Source organism: Delphinapterus leucas, chromosome 2, assembly GCF_059928025.1.
Source record: "Delphinapterus leucas isolate spDelLeu-1000000601 "Yukka" chromosome 2, BTC_Dleu_Yukka2, whole genome shotgun sequence".
In the NCBI taxonomy this organism is placed as follows: domain Eukaryota; kingdom Metazoa; phylum Chordata; class Mammalia; order Artiodactyla; family Monodontidae; genus Delphinapterus; species Delphinapterus leucas.
In genome coordinates, this window is record NC_143130.1 from 13,875,090 (window position 1) to 13,898,211 (window position 23,122).

The 23,122-nt window shown below is 43.8% G+C and overlaps 1 non-coding gene and 1 pseudogene across 1 annotated transcript; one reads left to right on the plus strand and one right to left on the minus strand.

Moving 5' to 3' along the window:
- Nucleotides 1-2,619: 2,619 nt before the first annotated feature.
- LOC115802852 (small nucleolar RNA SNORA57) lies at nt 2,620-2,768 on the minus strand. Its single transcript, XR_004023400.1, has one exon. It is a non-coding gene; the product is annotated as a small nucleolar RNA SNORA57 (small nucleolar RNA).
- A 13,179-nt stretch (nt 2,769-15,947) lies between these two features.
- On the plus strand, nt 15,948-16,842 carry LOC111177951 (2-iminobutanoate/2-iminopropanoate deaminase pseudogene; annotated as a pseudogene).
- The last annotated feature ends 6,280 nt before the right edge of the window (nt 16,843-23,122 follow it).

Consider the following 23,122-nt stretch of genomic DNA (forward strand, 5'->3'; position numbering starts at 1 on the left):
TTTGATTTATCTAAGTTCACTCAGCAAATGGGAAAGCCAAGAGTAGAACCCGAGTCCTGGGCTTTGTCTCTGACCTGGTATGGTATGGCCCACCTTCCACAATCTTAAAACATGCTCTACTGATGGGTTAAACAAACCACAGGACATCCTTCTCATAGAGTACCATGCAGCCATCATAAATTATGATTTATACTTATATTTACTGTTGTGGAAGTTGTTCACAGTGTATTGTTAAATAAAGAAAGCAATTAGTAAATATGATACCATCTTTGTAAATATATATCTTTACGTATATTTTGCATGGGAAAGATCTGGTAATTTTATTTAAATCATTAACAAGTGTTGCTCTTTGTACTGGGATTTTACATAATTCAGATTTTTTTCTTTCTCATTTTTTGACATTATTTATTATTTGTGTAACTAATAAATGTTAACATCCTCTCCTTCAGAAACCACGAAGAGCTCCTTATTGCTTATGCCAGTAATTAGAAAGATTAAAAACCCTGGTTGCATATTTTAATCACCTGGGTTATTTAAAAAAAACAACAGGGCTCAGGTACTTCAAGCCGATTACATTAGGATCTCTAAAGGGTAGGGCCCTGGCTTTGGCTTTTTGAAAAGCTTTTTAGGTGGTTCTAATGTGCAACCAGCATGACCTAGGAACACATTAGAACTGTAACATCTCAGGTCCTACCCCAGATCTACTGAGACAGAAACTCTGAGACTCGGGTCCAGTAAGGTGTGTAAAAAGTCTGCCAAAGTTTGAGGACCATAGCATGTAGGCTGGGCTTGACCCTCACGCTTCTTCATCCAGCCTCGACCTCTCCAAACTTACTCTATTGCTTTCCAACCCACAACTTGCACTCCAACCAGGCAAGTTTAATGTATGTCTCCTGAACTTATGTAGCCAAGTCCATCTCTTCTCCCATGCTCTTCACTCTTCCTGGCATGCCTGGTTGCTCTCCCTTTGAGCCACCCAAATTTTAGCCATTCTTCAAGGCCCAGCTCAGGTCTTCCAACCTCTGTGAAGACTTTCTGCAGCTCTCTAGTCCTCCCACTACCACATCTCCCTCTTCTCTAACAACGACTTCTTAAGTGTTTTTTTTTTTTTTTTTAAACAGGGTTCATTATTCATTTAACAAAACTTGCTTTTTAAATTTTTATTTATTTATTTTTTGCGGTACGCGGGACTCTCACTGCTGTGGCCTCTCCCATTGCGAAGCACAGGCTCCCGACGCGCAGGCTCAGCAGCCATGGCTCACGGGCCCAGCCGCTCCGCGGCATGTGGGATCTTCCCCCGGGGCACGAACCCGTGTCCCCTGCATCGGCAGGCGGACTCTCAACCACTGCGCCACCAAGGAAGCCTGCTTTTTTAATAATTAATTAATTTTTGGCTGTGTTGGGTCTTCGTTTCCGTGCAAGGGCTCTCTCTAGTTGTGGCAAGTGGGGGCCACTCTTCATTGCAGTGCACGGGCCTCTCACTATTGCAGCCTCTCTTGTTGTGGAGCACAGGCTCCAGACACACGGGCTCAGTAGTTGTGGCTCACAGGCCCAGTCGCTCCGTGGCATGAGGGATCCTCCCAGACCAGGGCTCGAACCTGCGTCCCCTGCACTGGCAGGCAGATTCTCAACCACTGCGCCACCAGGGAAGCCCTCAATAAGTGTTTATTTTGTTCCCATTATTTGTTTTGTTGTTGTTGTTGGTTTTTGCCTGTACTGCATGGCTTGCGGGATCTTAGTTCCCTGACCAGGGATTGGACTGTGGTCCCCCCACGGTGAAAGTGTTGGACCACCAAGGAATTCCCTCATTCCTATTATTTGTGAAGCATTGAGTGAAACTGAGAACTATGTCAGGGTCCCTTTAAAGGGCTTTAACTTGTTTATATATGGGATTAAAGGAGGAAATCAGTTGTTGAAGGAGATGAGATGACAGCTGATAGGATGAGAAGTTAGGACATGTGAGAAAGGTGGTTAGAAGAGCTGTGAGGCAGGGGCACTGGCAACCCGAATGTGGGTCACTTGCTCCAGATGACAGTTGAAGAAAGGAATAAGCTCTTCCAAGTACCATGCCTTTTAAAGGAACACTTTTTTACTCCTATTTATAAAAGTAAGGGGCTTAGCATAGGAAATTTGGAAAATATAGAAAAACAAACAAAAAAATCACTTGCGTTCTTACTATCTGAAGATAAACACTGATGTTAATTCTTTGCTCTTTATCCTTTGTCTTTAAAAAATGACTCAATGTGGGCTTCCCTGGTGGCGCAGTGGTTGAGAGTCCACCTGCTGATACAGGGGATGCGGGTTCGTGCCCCGGTCCAGGAAGATCCCACATGCCGTGGAGCGGCTGGGCCCGTGAGCCATGGCCGCTGGGCCTGCGTATCCGGAGCCTGTGCTCCGCAAAGGGAGAGGCCACAACAGTGAGAGGCCCGTGTACCGGAAAAAAAAAAAAAAAAGACTCAATGTGAATAGCCATAGATAAAATATATTTTATAACAATATAATCATATTTAACATACTATCCTGTAACCTGAAAATTTTACTTAAATTTTTAAGTAAATACGATTTCACATATTTTCATGTCAATTTTTTTGTTTGTTTGTTTGTTTTGTTTTTTTTGCCCTGTGTCCCGGCGCTTGAGGGTAGAACCCGCAGAATAGAAGCCGCCGGTACCAAAGACATGACGCCGAGGGGGCCGGAGCCCTTTCCCTCTACCTCCGTACATTACGCGGACCGGGACCGCACGCCCGATCCCCGCCAAGAAAAGGAGGGTCTTCATGTCAATTTTTAATGATCATAATATTTTTCAGTGGTCATGGACTACTTCACAATTTAGCCAATCCTTCTGTTGTTGGATTTTCTCCCCCATTTGATCATTTTTCTACTTGTGGGTTCCATCTGTTCTCTTAAAATTCTCCTTTAAAATGCTCAAGCAAATGTTTGTGTATCACAAAGTATTTCTTTAGCATACTTTTAGCAAACAATTGTATAATTGCTTGGGAATCCACCTCTTTCTCTTCTATCACCCTTCTACAGATTTTGATCATCTTTCTGAGAAATTTCCTCAATCTTATCTCTCTGAGGATTTTTATTTGTTTTGTTTTTTAAAACTTTCTTCCTACATAGTTTCTTTTTCCTCCAAGTTGCTATTTTCTTTCTTTCTTTTTTTTTTTTGTGGTACGCAGGCCTCTCACTGTTGTGGCCTCTCCCGTTGCAGAGCACAGGCTCCGGACGCACAGGCTCAGCGGCCATGGCTCACGGGCCTAGCTGCTCCGTGGCATGTGGGATCTTCCCGGACCGGGGCACGAACCCGTGTCCCCTGCATCGGCGGGCGGACTCTCAACCACTGCGCCACCAGGGAAGCCCCCAAGTTGCTATTTTCTGTTTGTTGCTTTGGTGTCTGTCAAGTTAGAGGGAATAGTACACAAGACCACCCTCACTTCTGATACCAATTGCAAAAATTCAAGGGTTCACGAGACCACCCTTAGGTCTGATTACTCACTAAAAGGACTCACAGAACTGAAAGCTATGGTTTGGGACGAGGAAGGATGAGAGGGTGTGGGATGATGAACCTTTGATTCCTGGATGGCTACAGGGTCATCCATGGTATGGAACTGCAATTCTACTGCCATCAGTTAACTGGAGGTAAAAGTTAACAATGGAATTTAGAAATGATGAATCCAACTCCAAGGAGCTGGCTCACTGGATGCATATAGAAATGCAAAATAACAAGAAACAAGCTAACTATACAATCCCTTGGTTATTATTCTCTGAAACAGCTAAAATGAAGTTAAAGGAGAATGTTAGGGCAGATCCTGACACGGGACCAAGCTTGGACTCTGAGCTACAGCTGCTAGCCTCTGGGTCATTACCAAAGCGAAAAGTTATGTTGAAATAACAGATAGTGAAGAAGGTTAGAGTGATACATAAGAGAACAGGGAAAGAGAGAAGGGAGAGTTAAAGAAGTCATCCCAGGGGACTTCCCCGGTGGTCCAGTGGCTAAGATTCCCCACTCCCAGTGCAGGGGGCCCAGGTTCAATCTCTGGTCAGGGAACTAGAGCCCACATGCATGCTGCAACTAAGAGTTTACATGCCACAAGTAAAGATCCCGCATGCAGCATCAAAGTTCCTGCATGCCACCACTAAGACCTGGCACAGCCAAATAAATATTAAAAAAAAAAAAAAAAAAAAAGAACTTACCCCAGCAGGATAGAACTCTTTAAATGGTGATTAAGAAATGGGATGAGTAGGGACTTCCCTGGTGGTCCCGTGGTTAAGAATCCGCCTGCCATTGCAGGGGACATGGGTTCGAGCCTGGGTCCAGGAAGATCACACATGCCATGGAGCAACTAAGCACATGTGCCACAACTACTGAGCCTGCACTCTAGAGCCTGCAAGCCACAACTACTGAGCCTGTGTGCCACAAGTACTGAAGCCCATGCGCCTAGAGCCCGTGCTCCGCAACGAGAAGTCACCGCAATGAGAAAAGCCCGTGTACCGCAACAAAGAGTAGCCCCCGCTTGCCACAACTAGAGAAAGCCCATGCACAGCAATGAAGACCCAACACAGCCAAAAATAAATAAATTAACAACAACAACAAAAAGAAATGGGACGAATAAAGTGGAATTGATATGGTCAAAACAAAGGTCTTACTGCAGCACTCTTGGAACTTGGGTGGGTTGATGAGAATCCCTGAAGGTCCCCCAACTCTGAAGGGTTCTAAACAAGTCTGCTCTATATATCCTAGTTTTGAGAAATTTAAAAAGCCAGAAGACAAAGATGACAAACAGAAATCTGATCTCCAAACCCCCACGTTGATAATCAAGATAAGGATTGACAGGGGGGCCTGGGTCTCTTGGCCTGACCCCTGTCTGAAGACTCAAAGTCATGTGCACGTGAGTGGGTAGAATGGTCAGAGGGTGGAGAAGAGACTTTCCTAGGATTCCTGGACATGGGAGCCCAAAGCACTGTGATTCCAAAATCTGTTGGTAAAGTCCTAACAGGGCTACACTGAGATTGGGAGGATGAAGGAATGCAGTGGTTGATAGGATCAAGGTAAAAATTTGGATGAAAGCTGGAATGACTGAACAGTTTCCAGAAAATTGGAATGTTTGTGTCTCCTTTACCTGAATGTACTATGGGGATAAATATTGTGTCTGGCTGAGGAACATGTCTCCTATTTAGTATTGTAAAACAAAAGTCATGTAAATCTGCCCTTCAGCCAATATTGATTTGACATGCTCAGTGGAAACCAACAAGATTGCCCAAGCCCACACAGGTTGTTAATTTGAAAGAATATAGAACATCTGGTGGACAAAAAGTTTATTACTTTAATTAATGCCCTGTTAGAAGCTTGAGTGCTGGCTCAGACAAATTCTCTATACAATAGCCCTGTGTGAAGCACAGACTGAGGCTTATGGTAAAAGCCAGTGATCACCACCCAGCAGTGACCACTGGGATTTTGGACCATAAAATTCCCATTTGAGAGATTACTAGCTTACTCTCAGACTTTAATTGAAACTGCCTCTATGACCGCAGGATATAAAATAATCTTGAAACCTGAAATACCCCAAATGTCTTGGGTGATGTTGAAGAAACATTCTGGGTTTAACCCTGGCTGTCCAGTGGTTAAGACTCCGCCCTTCCACTGCAGGGTGCACAGGTTCAATCCCTGGTTGGGGAACTGGATCCTGCATGCTGTGTGACAAAAAAATTAAAAAAAAAACAAAACCCAAACAAAACAAAAAAACATTCTAATGGGGGAGGGCCGTGCCCAGAAGAATTTCATAATAGAATGCAAAGGGTCTGTACAGGGACATGTTATCATGGGAATGCTAGGTACTCATTGTTTTGCTGTAAAAAAAGCCTTGGCAAAAAAACCAAGGAGTGGCCTGTATAGTAAAGAATTTAATTTTGCTCTAAAAATGTTCTGGCCTTTGCCTTAGGCTTCTGGGAGGTAATCTCTTAACTCTTGGAATGTCAGGCTGATAGGATTGTTTTTGTTTGCCTGGGGGCTTTGAGCCACGCCAACAGCATGATTTAGAGTGGGTGCTTTGGGTCATGTCAAAACTCTGGACTGACAGGGTGAGCTTCCCCGGTTGGCAATAGTCTGCTCATTGCCACACATCATTCCTGGATGCCATGGGGAGAGGACAACTAGAAAACTCTGTGTTTGGACCCTGCCCTATGCACTTCCTCTCTTGGCTGATTTTAATCTGTATCCTTTCGTTGCAGTAGACCATAACTGTGCGTAAAACAGCTTTCAGCATGTTCTGTGAGTCCTTCTAGCGAATTAAAGAAAAGCCTAAGGGTGGTCTTGGGGACCTCCAAATTTACAGTTGACGTCAGAAGTGAGGGTGGTCCTCTGGACCGTTCCCTCTAACTGTACAGTGTCTTTCATATTAGAGGGTTTCCTTGGATACCTGTTGATACTTGAGTGTCAGCTCCCACTTAAGCATGGATGGGTAAAAATCTGTGTGTGGTACCTACACATGGACTGCACTTCACATTAGGCTGGCTGTTCAGTGGTAAACCTCCACGTAGATGTTTGCTCTTGGACTGGTCACATTCTATAGAGAAGACTGTCAAATACTGCTTGAAGGAGGTGCTGATTGTCAATGTTCTGCAAGCCCAGGAGAAAGAAAGGTGGCGTCTCAGCATCCAGTATGCATATGCTAATGAAACCCTCCATTTTCCTTTGCTTTCAATTATTCCTTGGTGTTCCCCAGTTCCAAGCCCCTTGCCTTTTCCCCGTTTGTGGGCATGAGGCAGTAGCTTGATTGTTTATAGCTGGCAAGGGAAAGGAAGCTCTAATTGCTTCTCAGACAGACTTTCAAGTCTCTCGTTTATTCTCCTTCCCTGCCTCACCCCTGCCTCCATTTCAGCTCCATTTCTAGCAGTGTCTGATGCCACCAATTCCCAAGCCTTTTGGGGCTTCTCGGCCATAAATCCAGTTGTTTCTTGACTTTCTTCACTGTCAGTTTAGGATTAAGTTTTTTCAGGGTGCTAAATCATTTGTCACTTAATAATCTGCTTTCCGGCTTTCACAGTTTTCATGCTTTGTTTTCTCTCCTTTCTTTTTTGGGGGGTTGGTGTATTGATTTAAACTCTCTGGGTGAACTGGGTTACATCTATTGGTTCAGTAGGTTCTGAGATAGGATTTCATTTGATTTTGCCTAAGATTTTTAAGACTGGGACCAGAAGCAAACACTCTCAAAACTGGAAGGGATGTGGGAGATCATATATGGGACTTGCCCCCCACCCCCCGCCACAAGCTGAAGTCGTGGCCCTGACAGGGGAAAAGACTAGCTTAGTATCTCACAGCCAGAGAGGGGCAGGGCTGGGACTGGCTTCCGGATCTGGTGATTGCTGGGGTTCTGGATACGTCTGGCTTAAATTTCATTTTAAAGTAGACTTAAATTTCATTTAAAGTAGATTTTAAAGTAGATTTAAAGCACTCATGTTTATATTTTGCCCTTTTTTTTTTTACCAATAAAACACTACTTTTATTGGATTAAAAATCCCTATACTGTCATTTTAGCATGGTTTTAGGAGAGAATAGACATAAATGCAAAGGTTCAATTCTTCCATCTTTGCCCAGATGTCAGGACTTCGTTTTCTGTATCTTTCTTGGCTTCCACGATGATGCAAGGTGACAGCAAGGACATAGAAGATACATAATGGTGTTGCTGACTAACTTCTCAGGAAGTAAAGTAAAGGCTGTCCAGTAAAACAATCCCTTGTTTTTTAGTTAGGTGGGTGATAGGGTTTTACATTTTATCCTTGGTAATGAGCTTGATCATTCCTAACATAATTGAAAACGGGAAAAAAACAAAGTATCCGGGTAAGAAATAACAAAAGGATGAAAGGCTACAAAAACAATGAAGAGAAAACAGAAGTGAGAAGATGCCCTTCCTCTGGCTTTCATCTCCAACCCGGCCCCACCTCCCTTTTCTTTTTCTTTTTCTTTTTGTGCTTGAGGAGCATAATCCAAATAAGAATTCATTTCAATGCTTAGTAATAAAAAGAGAAAAAGAATCACCTGCTTTTAAACTTCATAATAGGTCTTTAAGGAGAATTAAGGTCTTATATTATTGATTAAAAAGACTTAAGAGAGAGGGCTTCCCTGGTGGCACAGTGGTTGAGAGTCCGCCTGCTGATGCAGGGTTCGCGGGTTCATGCCCCGGTCCGGGAAAGATCTCACATGCTGGGGTAGAGGCTGGGCCCATAAGCCTGTGCTCCACCCACCCGCATACCGCAAAAAAAAAAGCAAACAAAAAAACAAAGACTTAAGAGATAGTATCATGCCTCAAGTACATTGTTATGTCTTAAGAAATACAACAATTACATAGAAGGTGTAGACCTTGTTTGGACCCTGGTTTGAGCAAACCAACTATAAAATGCCATTTTTGAGCCAAATCAGGATATTTGATTTTGGTCTGGGTATTAGATGACATTAATTTTGTTTGTATAGCTGATAATATTGTGGTTATGCATATACATAAATGCCCTAATTTATACAGGTGCATGAAGACATGCTATATGAGAATTATTTGAAAATATTAAGATATTACTGCAAGCGGACTTCCCTGGTGGCGCAGTGATTAAGAATCCGCCTGCCAATGCAGCGAACACGGGTTTGAGCCCTGGTCTGGTAAGATCCCACATGCCGCGGAGCAAGTAGGCCCGTGCACAACAACTACTGAGCCTGTGCTCTAGAGCCCGCGAGCCACAACTACTGAAGCCCGCGCGCCTAGAGCCCGTGCTCCGCAACAAGAGAAGCCACCGCAATGAGAAGCCCGCGCACCGCAACCAAGAGTAGCCCCCGCTCGCTGCAACTAGAGAAAGCCCACGCGCAACAATGAAGACCCAACGCAGCCAAAAATAAATAAATAAACAAAATAAATTTATAAAAAAAAACACAAAAGGGTAAAAAAAGAGGGAATGGGGCTTCCCTGGTGGCGCAGTGGTTGAGAATCTGCCTGCTAATACAGGGGACACGGGTTCGAGCCCTGGTCTGGGAAGATCTCACGTGCCGCGGAGCAACTAGGCCTGTGAGCCACAACTACTGAGCCTACGCGTCTGGAGCCTGTGCTCCGCAACAAGAGAGACCACGACAGTGAGAGGCCTGTGCACCGCGATGAAGAGTGACCCCCGCTTGCCAAAACTAGAGAAAGCACTTGCACAGAAACGAAGACCCAACACAGCCAAAAATAAATAAATAAATTAATTAAAGTACCCTTAATTAAAAAAAAAAGGAATGAAAATTTTTAGGCAAAACAGCAAATGAGGTCATGGATGCTGACTATTTGGGAAAGGGAGCTCTGGAACACATGGAAAATGTGTAGAAATAAAATGAGACTAATAATACTAACAGTAAAAATAGTAGCTAAGACTCATAATAAATAGGCTTAGCTATCTTGCTGCTATTGTCAATAATATAGAATAACTGCAAGATCTTACTTCTCCTTAAAAAGTTTTTTAAAAGGTGATTTTTAAAAAATTTATACTTGCTGCTCTGTATCAGGCACTATATTTATCTCACTTATACAATCCCAACAAGCATGTGAGTTAGACACTGTTAATGACACCTTTTTACATATGTGGAAACTAAGGTACAGAAATCTTAAGTGACTTGCCCAAGGCCCCATGCCCGGGAAACGGCAAGCGAGGATTCTCGTCCTGCCTGGAGACCATATCATTTACCTTTAAAATCCTGACCAAAAGAAATTATTTTTGGAATGCACAAAACCATGGCTATTTTGACCAAGGAGATTTCTGTTCAATGTTTTATAGATATAATTTATGGTACATTGAAAAAGTAAAAATGCACCAGAAGCCCAACTGCTGTGCACGTAGTTTCTGGAAATTTGTAGAATAACTGTGTTCAGAGTCACCTCTAGCAGTTGTGATTTGATTTCTCTCAGGTGGAAAATATGTCCTTTCCCACACAGTAGTGACTGCCAGGTAAACTCAGTGTCCCTTTGCTGCCCAAAGGGGACTCCTGGGAGAAGAGGAGAGGTTGGCTGCAACTACAACATTTGACACCAGCTGGCTCCCCTAAACATAGGGCTTCTGCTACATTTTAACACTTTTTTTTTAGTCCATGGCAACAGAACCATTACAGAAATTAGCTGCTTTAGAGTAAGACAGCAGTGGATGAGACAATTGGAAAATGAAATCTATTTGGGAAAGTAGAAGCATCCTATAAATGAGCTTTTCTGTTCATCCTGAAGTGTTCTGTCCATTGCACTTATGTGGGCCTACAGTTAACGAAGCTCTTTTCACATAAAAAAGCAGAAAATGCTCTTTTGAAAAAAAAAAAAAAAGGGAAAGAAACATTAGTGATTTTTAAAAATGCTGAATCCTAGGTGTAGAGGGCTTAAAAATGACTCAGGTATGTACTTCGTGCCTGTGTTTTCAACTCTGACTTTTGCATGAGCAGGAAGAGTAAGAACCAATCTTGTTGATATAAACGATGTCCTCACCCACGGTGCTTGTCATAGGCTTCACTAGGCGGCATTTGAATTGTGAATATTGCAGTTGTAGAAAGAAGAATGAAAATAAAAACAAGGAATGAAGAAGATGGAGGAAGATTATAGGTTGTGTCCATGCAGTTTATGGCAAAGGAAAGCAGTGGCGTCTGGCTCAGGACAGGGGTACGTGCAGGGGATAGCTAAAGGTAGTAATTGAAATTTATATAGACTTTGGCTAAACTGTGACCACCACCCACATTATCCCCATAGTCTCCCAGGTCAGACATCATACCATTAAGCGTGATACAATCGCTCTCACAACAGGGGCTACTAGTTAGAGAGAACTCCAAGATGGTTACTGAAATGCTTGATGAAAACAAAGGACAAAAAGAACACCTCCATGCTCAGAAAGAAAAAATGGAATTGGTTTGCTGCAGGGCCTCTGGACATACCACGTGACAATGTAAGGGGCGTTTCCCCCTCACAGACCCTCCAGGTCAGGATCCACATGGTGCAGAATAGAGAGAGCATTGATGAGAATATGTCTCAGTGACTATATTTAGCATGATACAGATTTTCTTTCTTTTGCAGAGACATAGGTACATTCTGTACTGCTACTAGTGTAATGATAATCAATAAAAATGATCATTTACTGAGTGATTACTATGAGCTGACACATGACTTGGGGAAGACGTGAATCCCCAAAGGTATGGATGCTGCTCAGACCAAAATAACAGAGGCCCACTATAACATTACCATCCTCATTCAATAAAAAAGAATCTGAGGCTCAAGGGGTTAAGTAACTTACCCAAGGTCACACAGCTGGTAGGTGAGGAAGCCCTGTCTTGACACCTCATATTTTGTGGACTGTGAGTGGACATATCCAGGCGGCACAATTCTGGGAACCATGTCCTTTGAACGCATTTGTGTAGGATATAATAATTTTAATACAGTTAAATATGAACGTAACAAAGGCATTCTGAAACTTTGTTTCCGGGGCTCCTATCAGGGTGTTTCTGGGTTCCCAGGCTCTGGTGCTTTTTTTTTTCTTTTTTTCGGTACGCGGGCCTGTCACTGTTGTGGCCTCTCCCGTTGTAGAGCACAGGCTCCGGACGCGCAGGTTCAGTGGCCATGGCTCACGGGCCCAGCCGCTCCGCGGCATGTGGGATCTTCCCGGACCAGGTCACGAAGCCCTGTCCCCTGCATACATAGGCAGGTGGACTCTCAACCACTGCGCCACCAGGGAAGCCCCATCTGGTGCATATTTCATTGCAGTTATTGTATTCCTCATCTCTGTTTGGTTGTCCTTTATATTTTCTAACTCTTTGTTAAAAACTTTTAGCCTCTCACTCTTTGCATCCATTCTTCTCTGGAGTTCTTTGATCACCTTTATGATCACTACCTGAACTCTTTCTCAGGTGGATTGCCTATCTCCACTTCACTTAGTTCTTCTTGCTGGGTTTTATCTTGTTCCTTCATCTGCAAGGTGTTCCTCTGTTGCCTCATTTTGCCTAAATTGCTGTTTGTATTGTTTTTTTTAACTTTCTCTTTTTTTTTTTTTTTTTCGGCCGCACTGCGCAGCTTGCAGGATCTTAGTTCCCCGACCAGGGATCCAACCAGGGCCCTCAGCAGTGAAAGCATGGTGTCCCAACCACTGGACCGCCAGGGAACTCCCAACTCTGTATTTTTATGTATGTGGTAGGTTAGGTACATTTCCCGACCTTGGAGAAGTGGCCTTTGGTAGCAGACGTCCCATGTTTCCCCACAGCGCACTCCCCTCTTGTCACCTGACTCGTATGCTCTAGGGGTCCCCCTAAGAGGGCTGCACGGGTCCTTCTTTGCGGCGGGCTGACCATGAGGGTGGTCTGGTAGGCTTGGTTGGCCCCGGGCCCTGCCTTGAGAGGAGGCTGCCGGCCGCTGCTCGGCAGGCCCAGGGCATGAAGCGGCTGACGGCGGACCCCAGGAGGCCTCAGGGCTAGTGCGGCCTCACCGGTGGGTCTGGGCTTTTGGGTGGAGCCAGGTCCTGGGGTTAGTGCCGGCTTACTGGAGGGCAGAGCCGGGTCGTGGAGTCTGGCTGCAGGGCCCAGGGCTCCCGGAGCTGGTGTCGGATTTCGGGGTGGCTGCGGGGAGCAGCCGGTTCCTGACCCAGTCGCGTACGAAGTCCAGGCTGTCCCGAAGCTTGTGTGGCCTGCTGGTGGTGAGTCACGGTCTGACCTTGCAGGTGGGCAGGCTGGGTCCGCAGGCTGTGGATTTACCACCTCTGGCGTCTCCTCTCGGGCAGGGGAGGTCGGTGGGAGGCTAGAGCAGGCTCCGTAGGGAGGGGCCGAGCGCAGGGGATTCTGGGACTGGTCCTGAACGCTGGCGGGCGGAGCTGGTCCTGGGCCCTCTGGTGGGCAGGGCTCTTCTGTGCTCTGGGCGTTTTAAAGCAGCCTGACGGCTGAGGAGTAGGCCCGTGTCCTATCCTGAGGTGCTGCTTGGCCTGAGGCGTCCAGGCACTGGCACCAGCAGGCTGTTGGGCCTGAGCTAATAAGCTAGAGGGGAGGATTCCGCAACGGCAGGCTTGCCAGCACTGGGGTCCGAGAAGGCCGCCGCCAGTGTCTGTGTCCCCAGCGTCAGCTGCTATTGGCTTCTGCCTCGCCGGGAGACTCCAAGACCAGCAGGTAGGTCTGACCCAGGCTCCTGTCAAATTACTGCTTCTCTCCTGGGTCCCAGAACGTGTGAGATTTTATATGCGCCCTTTAAGAGTGGAGCCTCTATTTCCCACAGCCCTCTGAGTCGGCCCAAAAGTAAGCCCCTCTGGCCTTCAAGGCCAGATGCTCTGGGGTCTCATTGCTCCTGGTGCAGGACCCCCCAGGCTTGGAAGCCCAGCATGTGATTGAGAACTCTCACTCCTTTGGGAGAACCTCTGCAACGTTATTATTCTCCAGTGTGTAGGTCGCCCACCTGGGAGTATGGGACTTGAATATATTGTGAGTCTGCCCCCTCCGACTGTTACCAAATTGGTTGCCTGGACTTGCGCAGGGGTTCTAGCCTGGGTTAAGACCGCTTGTCTTGGCCAGGGTGGTTCTTTTTTTTTTTTGCGGTACGCGGGCCTCTCACTGTTGTGGCCTCTCCCGTTGCGCAGCACAGGCTCCGGACGCGCAGGCCCAGCGCCCATGGCTCACGGGCCCAGCTGCTCCGCGGCATGTGGGATCTTCCCCAGCCGGGGCACGAACCCACGTCTCCTGCATCGGCAGGCGGGCTCTCAACCACTGCGCCACCAGGGAAGCCCTGAGCAAGATGTTTTATCGTCTCTTTTTTTGGACTGTTCAGAGACCTTTTTGGATTGTCAGGGTACTTGGCTATACTCTGATTAGCTAAGGTTCCTTGATAAGTGATGACTTCCAGATAAATAGTTTTCTGTGTAAGAAGGGTCTATTTTTTTAAAATAAATAAATTTATTTATTTATTTATGGCTGCGTTGGGTCTTCGTTGATGTGTGCGGGCTTTCTCTAGTTGCGGCGAGCGGGGTCTACTCTTTTGTTGCCGTGCGCGGGCTTCTCATTGCGGTGGCTTCTCTTGTTGCGGAACACGGGCTCCAGGCGCACGGGCTTCAGTAGTTGTGGCTCATGGGCTCTAGAGCGCAGGCTCAGTAGTTGTGGCACACAGGGGCTTAGTTGCTCCGCGGCATGTGGGATCTTCCCGGACCAGGGCTCAAACCCGTGTCCCCGGCATTGGCAGGCGGATTCTTAACCTCTGCACCACCAGGGAAGTCCCAGAAGGGTCTATTTTAAAACTAGAATTTCTTGTGTTCTTGCCTCTCCACGATGGAGAGTTTAGCTGAATGAGATTTTATCACTAGCATAACTGTACAGAAAATGGATTCCTCAGAGAAATCTTGTATGCCCTGGTTTCAAAGTGGGAATAAAAATGATATGAGTTTTAATCTCTTATTCACTGTCCTAACTGTAAATTTGCCACCAAAATATTAGGGAATGACATAATTTCAGTTAATGGTAAAACAAAAAGTTATTTTTCTTTTATTATTGAGATGGTAATAAAAAGTTGTAAAGAACATTTTGAAAAAATAGTAAACAATTTAAAAAAGGAAATCACTTAATCTTACTTCCAGAGATAGTCATTGTTCATGTTTTTTTACTGTGTCCTTCTAGACTTTTTGAGCGTACACACTCACTGGTGAGTGTCCTCAAAAGATAGACTGCAAGTTTTTTTGCTCCCTTCAACTTGTATTTTACTCCAGTCATTCAGTTAAAAAGTCACCAAAGCTGGAACTGTCTATTTCACTTTAGACAATTAGGTAATTGTTTTTTTTTTTAATTAGGTAATTTTTATGGTGGTTGACTTACCATACTTTGGGGAGGAGGGTAAAATATGACCTGTAAGACCAGGAATTTAGCTGTCTGAGCTCTATCATTCTGTGATGATGGCTGCACACCAAGAAAACACATGTCTGTTCATGAAAGCCAGGGGGACACAAAAGGACAGGCCTGTTGGTCAAGTCAACAAACAGCCTGTCAGTTGACTATGCTTTCCCTCTTCCAACTGTAGACCATGTGGATATTGGGTGTGTTTCCAAAGAGGTGGCGATGACTCCCAGAGACCTATGTTTACTCCGCCTGGGTCTAGTGTGCTTCAAGGCATTTACAATTTATTGGAATCTGAAATGAAATGAAGAAAGCAAGTGAGCTGCTGTAACAAACAGGTGGCTTTCATTAAATATAACCATTAATCTTGTCCTGATTATTTACCAGACTGTGTTAGATTTCAATGTTTCCTTAATCTATGGATGGGCTATCACCACAAAATATGTCACTGAAGTAAAATAATGGCTGATGTGTTAATGAAAACCATCAGGGAGACCAGAAGCCTCCCCTCCATAGAATGAGGACAATGAAGAATCTGTTTAGGAAGAAAGAAGGAATTACTGATGTTAATCAGATTGAACTACCTCTTTGGAGCTGTGTTTAGGATAGTGGAACAAAAGTACAAAGCTGTGTAAAGACCTGTTGAATTATAGGAGCACTTCTAATTAAGCACTTCACAATGAAAATCTGAGTTTTACAAAAGCAATTTTAAAGGGATGATTCTTTATTTTACAAATGATTCACAATATAGTTAACAATACTGTATTGTATGCTTAAAGACTTGCTAGGAGGATAGATCTTATGTTAAGTGTTCATATCACTAATAACAGTACTAAAAATAATGATAAATAAGAGGGCAGGAGAAAACTTCCAGAGGTGATGGATAGGTTTATGACATTGATTATGATGATGGTTTCATGAGTGTATACTTATCTCCAAACTCATCAAGTTGTGCACGTTAAGTATGTATAGCTTTTTATATGTGAATCATGCCTCAATAAAGTGGTTTAAAAATAATAAAATTTAAGAACAACAAACACAAAAAGATTCACAATAGAATTTTTAAAAAGATTAATCATCCAGTAAAATTAACATAGCATTTTCATTTTAAAATTCTGTCTGTAGAGACCCGTGAGACGCGAGTACGTATGGGTGGGGGCGGCAAGGGAAAAGGATTAGCCATGTTGTCTTTGATCAGAAAGGTGATCAGCACCGCGAAAGCCCCAGCGGCCACTGGTCCCTACAGTCAGGCTGTGTTAGTCGACAGGACCATTTACATTTCAGGACAGCTAGGCATGGATCCTGCAAGTGGACAGCTTGTGCCAGGAGGGGTGGTAGAAGAGGCTAAACAAGCTCTTACAAACATGGATGAAATTCTGAAAGCAGCAGGCGGTGACCTCACGAATGCGGTAAAAACGACTGTTTTGCTGGCTGACATAAACGACTTCAATACTGTCAATGACATCTACAGGCAATATTCCAGAGTAGTTTTCCTGCAAGAGCTGCTTACCAGGTAGCTGCTTTTACCAAAGGAGGCCGTGTTGAGATTGAAGCAGTAGCTGTCCAAGGACCTCTCGTGACAGCATTGCTCTAAGTGGGCCCAGTGTTATTCAGTCTGGAATTTTAATAATGTTTTTAAATTAACTTCTTAATCTTTACAGTATTTGTTGGAAAGTGTAAGGTTGACTGAAATATCTGATGTTATTATGGAAATACCATATAATAAGGGGAATTGAACATGAGTTGAAGATTAATGATGAATCTAGTTAGTGATGTTATAAATGACACTTCTATAACACTCATATTACTGGATGTGGGAAAAGAGACACACATTACATAGTTACTCAGAAAAATAAAAGTAAAGGGAAATAGCATATAGGAAAGATAAGTTACTATTCCTGAGAAATAAGAAAGAGCCCACCTAATTCAATTAAACTCTATTAATTTAATGATGTGAACTATTTAGTTCTCATGTCAGATACATGATTCTGCTTTTACTTGAGTAAAATTAAAGCATTTAAGTTTGAATGGTAGAGGTAAAGGAGAAGAAACTGGACCAGATTTTATATAGATAATATTTTTCTAATGGAAATAAAATAGCATGCAGATTTTAAAAAGTAATAAAAATAAAATGAAATAAAATAAAATTCTGTCTGTAACATACTGGGAACATACCTAAAGTACAAAATAAAAAAATATGATACACGAAGTTTACAATGGAGGAAACAGGTGGGGGTGTGAAGCCCTTCAGTTTTATCTGTTGGGTTCAGAGCAACTTTTACACACTGATTAACAAAGGAGAAATCACACTTCAGCAGTATTTCTTCTCTAATTTCCATAATGTATATGGAATTTGAAGGGACTTAGTGAAACCTTTTTACTAAGTAATCTAGGAAACTGAACTCAGAGAAACTGAGAGATTGCCTAAATTGGTCAACCAGTGAATGGCAGGTTCTCATAATGGTCAGAAACACAAGTTCTGGCATTTGACTGCCAAGTTCAAGTCCTGGCTTCTCAGGAAGCTTCATATCCTTGGGCAACTTGTTTCATTTCTCTAGATCTAGGTTTTCTTATCAGTGAAGTACAAGCTGAGCTTATCTACTACAGAGGGTGGCTGTGAGAATTGATTCTCCATGTGGCACACTTGGCATTATTTGAAGTAAGCATTCAGTAAGTGTTAGCCACGGTGGCTGCAGTATTTTCAATAATAAAAACCAGGACGAGAACTCAACTTTCCTGACCCCCATCCAGGGTCTTTTCCTTTACACAAGTAATCACAGATGATATTAAAATGTTTATCATGGCCTGGGTACCAACTGGTCAGAATGAACCCATACCACCAAGATGGCAGCCTTTGTGTTCCCTTCCCAGCAGGAAATCTCACAGAACACAAGACAATGGATGGCTCTACAGTTCTTGGAATGGATGTGTGGATTCCCTTTGTATAATTTTAGGGAGGCATTAATGACTGTAGAATAAGTATCACTTGTAGTGGGGCTGTCACAGACTGTGACACCTCAAATAAACCACACAACCTCTCTGTAGCTCACACTTAATACTCAAACACTGTGCAAAGTTGTTATGGGGATCAGCAAGAATCAGAAATGTAAAAGCCCTTTGAAAAAGGGTAAACCATTACACAAATGCAGATTTGTGAAATACCTAAACCTTCAAGAAAACAGGTTCCAGGGGAAAATCAGCTAAGATCTGTATACCTCTTCCACTTTGTAACAGTTTACACTAAACCTGTCTATGAGATTTAAAATGTCACATTCATTTCTTCATTTTTACATTGGCCAAGGCAATCAAAATGAAAGGTTTTCTTTACTTCTCTTCAGAAAGTGGATTTCTTCCTATTAACCAGGAATGATAAATTGGTAATCATTTCTCTGAAATTTTGCTTTTTTCTGTAATGTAATGCACTATTTTATAATAGCTTAGGTTAATGAAAATATCACAAATTACATCTATTAACTAGAAACTCTATGTTCTTTAGTTTTTTCTTATGCTTGACCTAAACTTCTTTCACATGTGAGTGATGAACGTCTAAACCCATTTAAGGTTGGTAAACACTGCTTTAAACCATATTATGGAGTTGGTAATTTTTAAATGTCACAGCAGAGTGGCAAAGTTATAACTGTGCTAAACATCTATTTTAAATTTATGACATTTGTGCCTCTTCAGTAACACTTTGGCCTTTTTCCTCTTCTGACTTAACTTCCTTTCTATTTCTTATTCCCTTTATAGATTGTTTCAATCTGTCTCACTTCTGAGACAACATTTCTGATTAGGACACCATTTGGGATCCTTTACTTACCCACGTCTTGTGTACAAATGCTTCTACAGACGTTTACACAAACACGCAATCACACAGAGCTAATCACATGAGGACTCAGCTCCAGCCTCTAATAACACGTGTGCTCACAGATATACAAAGCGTCACTGGAAGTAGTGAGACAGTTTTCAAAGTTGCTCACAACAGTCTTTCTTTACTCTATGGCGACATCTCATGCGTTCCTCGGCATGCTCTTTATTTAGGTTCCCAGAGGTGCAAAAATTGTTTCTGTGAGTGTGTGTAGGGGTAGAGTGGTAGAGGTCCTGACCCTGCAGAGACGATGACATTGCACATATATGAAGACAATAAAATAAGAATAATTTAATTTTCACAATGAAGCCCCAACTTTGAGATTCTCTCTCCTCTTTAGTGCTACTGCTTTGCTGGTGCCCAAGGTGCATACTTGGTCCTCTGCTGGAGTCATCAAATTTCATTCATGCATCTGTAACCACACAGGTGCAATGGCTCATATCAACCCTCCCCCAGGTGTCAGGCCTCAGACCTTTCTAATGGTCTTTATTAGTTTTGGGGAGGTGTCTACTCTGTTGCACTTTCTACTCTTCATTTTTTGTTTTTCTTCTCATTACTCAGAGGAGCCTCTTAGATCAATTACTTCTTCATATTGTGGTTCCCATCTCCTTGTTATTAGGGGTTTGGCTGATGGGGTAAAACACATGCTACCTCACAATATGGCACCTTGACATACTGAATATTTTGGGTTGAAGGAATTTGGGATATAGCAGGTGCAAAAAGGATTCTCTCATCTTCCCTCTTCCCCAAAGTGGGTCATGAGATCCTCATGAGAGAGGTGCCCTTCTTATCTTCACAGATGGAGTGATGCCAGGAGGAATCCAAATGATCAGGCCTTGCTAAATTCCCCCCAGTTTACTAACTTTATCTCATGTCCTTTTGTCCTATCACATTTTACCACGACTTCCCAGTCTTCATCAAACCTAGTGTAAAAATACTTGGGCTTAACTGCTTCTTCTGGTCTTCATTCCTTATGAATTCTCCTGTGTCACATAAAACTTATACTAAATAAATTTTTATGTTTTTCTCTTGTTAATTTGTCTTTCATGAGTCCAGTGTACAGGGCCCCAGCCTGAGAACGTAAGATGAGTAGAGGAAGAGATTTTTTTTCCTCCCCGACAAGGCCGTCAGATTCATGCAGGAGGTAACGATTCTGTACTAGAGCAGAGTAAGGAGAGAGACGCTTGAGGGCTGTCATTTCATCTGTGCTGCTTACCCCTGCCCTCTGAGAGCAGAGTGGGCTGAAGGTTCACTCATGCATTTGTTTGTTCATTCATATTTGTCTTATCCATCATTCAATTAATGCAGTTTTTGAGTGAAGACAGTACCCCAGGTACTGTGCTATTATCAAAGGAAACCAGGGCCAGACTGTAGCTAAAGCTGTAAAAACAGATTTTATTCAGGAACTATTGCAACTGGGAAAAAGAGAGCCCGGCATAGATTTGACCTTGATTCTGAATCAACAAGAAAACGTGGGGATTTACAGCCAAGGAGTAGGGAGGGGGTTAGTGGAAGGAAATTACTAAGAGGAAACATCAGGAGTAGGGGGGATTCTGGTTAAACAAACTGAACAGGTTTGTAGCCGAGGGCAGGCAACAGTGATCAGATATCACCCAGAGGATGATTCGGGTTGAGAAATTTGATCAGATATTAAGGGTGGGGTTCTCTGTAAACTGAGCTTAACAAGATTCTTGCTAAAACTGGGCAGTGCAGGCCTAACATGGATGGACACAGTCTAGGTTGAGGTCTAGTTGAAGTTGAAAAAGGACTTAGCACAGGGACTTCCTTGGCGGTCCAGTGGGTAAGACTCCATGCTCCCAATGCAGGGGGCCCAAGTTCGTTCCCTGGTCAGGGAACTAGATCCCACATGGTGCAACGAAAGATCCCGCATGCCACAACTAAGACCCAGGACAGCCAAATAAATATTAAAAAAAAGGACGTAGCACAGATGTAGAAAACAAACTTATGGTTACCAGGGGGGAAAGCGGGAGTGGGGGGTGGGGTGGAGGGAGGGATAAACTGGGAGACTGGGATTGACATATACTGTGTATAAAACAGATAACTCATAAGGACCTACTGTATAGCACAGAGAACTCTTCTCAATACTCTGTATTGACTTACATGGTAAAAGAATCTAAAAAAGAGTGGTTATATGTATAAATGATACACTTTGCTGTACAGCAGAAACTACACAACATTGTAAATCAACTATACTCTAATAAAAATTAAAACAAAGAAAAGAAAAAGGACTTAGAGGAGCCTGCCCAGAGTCTGGTCAAGGAGAGAGCTGTGGTCACTAGGTGCTGGGGAACCAGCAAGGGGGAAGGGAGTCCGTGACACTGTCCCTTCCCCCAAGGAACGAACAGATAGACAAAAAATTGCATCCTAAGATGTGGGTGTGAGTGGGGGATGCCCAGTGAAGGAGGCAAACCTTGCTTAGAAAACTGGGTACATTTGATACCCAAAAACTGAGTTCATCTTGATGCTGAGCAGGGCCCTGTGGGGCTCCCAGGTACGGAGGCCTTTTTGTCCCGCATTTCTTGTAGGCAAGACTCCAGCCTCCATGACCTTCCCTGAGTTCCAAAGGGTAGATTCAAACAGTTGCTAATCAAGGAAGGAGCAGCCATGAAACCACCTGAGGCAAGATTACAGGGACCAGAGAAGCTCATCAAGATTAGACCACCTGAGACCCTCCACACACCCTAATCTTGTCAGCAACCCCACCCTTTTGAAACTTTGCAGAAGAAAGAAGAATGCAAGACTGTTACTGCCTTGATCCTTATCACATGGTCCTTATCACCAGGAGTCCTGACTATATAACCTGTCCCTCTTCCCCAGGGAGGGGGGCACAGTTCTTGAGGTGCTACCCTACTGTGTTTCCTCTTTGCCTGGCAAAGAAATAAAGCCATTCTGGGCTTCCCTGGTGGTGCAGTGGTTAAGAATCCGCCTGCCAATGCAGGGGACATGGGTTCGAGCCCTGGTCCGGGAAGATCCCACATGCCAGGAGCAGCTAAGCCCGTGCACCACAACTACCGAGCCTGTGCTCTAGAGCCCATGAGCCACAACTACTGAACCCATGTGCCACAACTACTGAAGCCCGCTCGCCTAGAGCCCATGCTCCACAACAAGAGAAGCCACTGCAGTGAGAAGCCTGCGCACCGCAACGAAGAGTAGACCCTGCTCGCTGCAACTAGAGAAAAGCCCGCGCGCAGCAACGAAGACCCAGTGCGGCCAAAAATAAATAAATAAAATAAATAAGTTAAAAAAAAAAAGAAATAAAGCCATTCTTTCTTTCTCCTCCATAACTCCATCTCCGTATTTCTGTTCAGCATCACACAGAGTGGCAAGATTTTGGCAACAATCTGTTGGTGGGTTTTGAGCCAATAGACACAACCAAGCCAGAGATCAGGAGAAGGAAGGACTTATTACTTGCAGCAAGTAAGGAGAACACTGGGGGTCTCTCCCAAAGCAGTGTCTCCCAGAAAAGCAAAATTGGGGAAGTTACAAGCTAAGGGTACATGCATATTCATGAAGGGGCTTGAGCAGAGGAGAATTCAGCATAGAATTGGGGCAAAGTTTGACAGAGTCCAAGCTTTAGTTGATTGAAGTCAGGTGGGTCAACATCATCATTCCATCCTCCACCTGGGTGGGGGCCTTAGTTCCTGCCCAACTCAAAGATATATTATTATGTATATCCCTTGAGGAACCAGGACCCTACCCCAAGCCTGCACTGTTGATTCTTGACTGCTCCTGCCTTGTTTCTGCATTCCCTTCCTTAAGATCATTAATTATGGAGACCTGTTCAAGGGCAAGCACTGTAGCCAGGCTTAGATCACAAAATGGCTTAGGCTAAAAGGGGTTCTCTTAGGTCAAGAAAGTGAAGCCTGATTCTCCTTCTCCAGGGACCCTCTAACCTATCTGCTTACACCATCTTTTCCTTCATCCAAGAGGAGCAGTTTGAAAGACTGGTCCCTGGACCCCTGAGTTCTTAATGCGTTAGAGGAGCTGCAGAAACATGGGGAGACCTCTCAAGAAACAAAGCCAGAGTTAGCTGAGTTGCTTTGAAGTAAGTATAAATCCAGATCTTTCTGGCCAGTTGAATTCCGACTGTTTGAAGTTCTTATTTAACACAGGAAGATTTTCAGATGTGAAAAATGGTTTGCTCGTTCTTACCTTCTCCCCTTTAATGGACGTTTTTCCTTCAAATGTTATGCAGATGACTGAAGTATTCCCATTGTGAGAGTCCATTGGAAAGTCACGTCACAGTTCTAGACATGTTTGATGTTGAGGCTTGCTTTTGGATACTTGGCCTCGTGAGCTTATATATCTAGGGCCTTCTAAATCAGAAACTGATCCTTGACACAGAAAAGGCATAACTCCCCAGGTTGAGAGGAAGAAGTGTAGGAGTTCTGCTTGGCTTC